The sequence below is a fragment of the Notothenia coriiceps genome, unplaced genomic scaffold (assembly GCF_000735185.1).
Source record: "Notothenia coriiceps isolate Sejong01 unplaced genomic scaffold, NC01 NC01_scaffold00015660, whole genome shotgun sequence".
NCBI classification, from domain to species: Eukaryota; Metazoa; Chordata; class Actinopteri; order Perciformes; family Nototheniidae; genus Notothenia; species Notothenia coriiceps.
In genome coordinates this window covers 256-3129 of record NW_011348361.1, presented here as the reverse complement: position 1 = coordinate 3129, position 2874 = coordinate 256, and the positions used below count along the sequence as shown (strand labels likewise).

The 2874-nt window shown below is 37.7% G+C and overlaps 1 long non-coding RNA gene across 1 annotated transcript; it reads right to left on the bottom strand.

The window, feature by feature from the left end:
* Nucleotides 1–1812, bottom strand: LOC104949079 (uncharacterized). Its single transcript, XR_798768.1, has 5 exons — nt 1779–1812; nt 1239–1282; nt 590–633; nt 233–279; nt 1–52 (listed from the first exon to the last, which is right to left on the bottom strand). It is a non-coding gene; the product is annotated as an uncharacterized lncRNA (long non-coding RNA).
* Between the last annotated feature and the right edge of the window lie 1062 nt (nt 1813–2874).

The window sequence follows — 2874 nt, the reverse complement described above, 5'->3', positions numbered from 1 at the left end:
TATGTGTTGGGCAGTCTGTTCAGCTTCACATGTTGCTTCATGTCTCTGAGACCTGTGGACACAAACCCTCGTTAGCTCCACGACATGGAGACAAAGACACTATATAGCTTTAAATGGAAGTGTCAGCGTATGGTTTCTCAGATATCACATCTGTCCACTACTCTTATACTAAATCATCACAAACTTCCACTTCAATCTGTAGTTTCTTCATTCAGCAGATAGAGTAACTCACAGCAGAGGATCTGAGGAGGTTCCCAGCTCAGAGACTTCTTCTTCCACCTGAACAACATCAAGAACTCAGATTAAAAACGCATCTGGAAAAACTGCTTCACTTTTGTGATCAGTGAAATAGCACACTGCTAACGTTAGCATGCTATCAGTTAAACTTCAGCCATTAAGTTTCAGAAATCACTTCTGTCCACTACTCTTATATAATGAAACATCACCAGTTTAACAATCAGAGCAGAGGTGGGGAAGTACTCTGATCTTAGTAAAAGTTAAAGTACTCGACCATGTACTTGAGTAAAAGTAGTCAGATCTTGGTAACTTTCCACCTCTGATCAAAATGAAGCCATTTCTGTTTCTTCACCATTTAATGTCCAGATCCATTCTGCAGAGATCCTGTCCTGAGGCCTGCAACCAGAAGAGGGAGATATTTAAAAATCATGCATTTAGTTTAACCTGCAACACATCTAAGTCTGTTAACTCCTGCACATGCAGCTGCTAGCTCTAAAACAGAATAGTTTAAGTTGTTCCCGTGCAGTCAGAGCGGTTGGCATTCTACACAAATATTCAGTTGTCCCTACCAACATTTTAAATCATCATATATACACGGGAAAGCTGCAGAGGTGACTTTAAGTGGATAAACAGATGATAGCAATACATTTCACCCTCACTGACATGAAGGCATACAAAACATTACATTCTGAGTGACCAGTTCAGTTCATAATGCCCTCAGTTTCGTAATGAACCATGAGGTTTATGTGCCTTTTCAACGATGTAGAGGAATAATTGTCCATGAAAGTTGAAAAAAAAAAAAAGTTTATTCTGATTTATACAGAATCTGCACATTCAAGGCATTAAATAAACCTATTGGAGTTAAAGTACAGTAGGCTATTTACCTCTGAACTAGTGGGGTTTAGGTATGAAGTAGCAAAAATGTGAATACTCAAAGTACAAGTAGCTCAAAGTGTACTTCAGAACATCTGGTTATAATGAAGTCATTGCCGTTTCCTCACCATTTAATGATCAGCTCCATTTTGTAGAGATCCTGTTGCAAGGCCTGCAACCAGAGGAAATAAACAATACATCTTAAAAATAATGCATTTAGTTACAAACTGGGTGCAACACCTCCAAGCATGTTAACTCCTGCACACGCAGCAGCTATTAGCACATGTAGCAGCTAGCTCTAAAACAGAGTAGTTTAAGTTGTTCCCGTGCAGTCAGAGCGGTTGGCATTCTACACAAATATTCAGTTGTCCCTACCAACATTTTAAATCATCATATATACACGGGAAAGCTGCAGAGAGGAGACTTTAAGTGGATTAAAAGTCAAGATTAGCTCATATGCTAATTAGCTCCTTACACGTGGGAGAGGCCTAGCTGCTTGTAAAAGGCGAATTATTCCCATATAGGAGACATTTTACCGACATATAAAACATCAAATCAATAATACATTTAAATAGTTTGTCTATATCTGTTCAAGTAGATAAATATCAATACAAAAAGTCAGCTAAAAACCCGAATGAAATATATTTCTAGGCTGTAGATGTGGTTACCTTGTCAGTAGCGGAGGAATGAGGACTGACTGAGGGCGCGGACTGACTTTATAGGGAGATGTCGCAGTGGCTGATGGGAAAAACAGTTCAAACTGCTAGCGCCCCTACTGGCCGTTGGTGTCATTGCGTGTATTTGAATAAAGAGCTGAGTGATATGGAATACATCAAATATTTAATATATTGAATTAAATACTCGATATTAATATTGTATTGTTGACTATAAGTGCTTTTATCAAATATGTACTCAATAAGATGATTGATAAATTATATAACTAGTGTGATATAATAACTTATTGGGTAAAGACCAGAGTTTAAAAACAAATAATACAAATGATAAAATGACATCGCTTGCTTGTAAGCTGCCTTAAATCGAGTAAAAGACAATTATGCAATACAATGATATTCTAAGACGATATCTAATCGTATTTCCCATCATAGATAATATCGCCCAGCTCTTTAAAAATAAATAAAACTAAGGCGAAAAACTAAAGGTGAAAGATTGTGTGATAAGTGTAAATAATACATATATTTAGAGGCTCTTTTCCCCTAAAAGCATGATTTTTAACACGTTATAATTAACATGGCTGTTAATCGTTTTCAGTTGAGGATGCACGATTTGGAAAAAATGCATTTATGTTGCCTGATAAAATATAAAGGAGCCAAAATGATGAGTTTAATATTTAATTATTTCATATTTCATACTTCTTCTTCTTTTTCTTCTTCTTCTGGTTTAATGGCGGTTGGCAAACAGCTATAAGGTGCATTTACCGCCACAAACGATAGAACATTGGTGAAGGAAACTGAATAACAGGTGGTTAATTGATTGCTCTCTCCAGATGAGGGTTAGAGACCCTGCCCTCCTGACCATCAGCTGATCGATGCTGTGATTGATCAGCTGGTCTGAAGGAGTCCTTTAAAGTTTAGTCCAGCTCCCTCTACCTGGTCCAGAACAAGAACCCTGAAGAAAGGAGTCTGAAGGAAATGAACTAGCAGACAAATATGCAAAGTGTGGGTAAACTCCCATCGTGCATCTGCTCTCTGAGCACACAGACAGTTGCAGGTAGCTATTGCCTGAGATCACATGATGTGGTTTTAT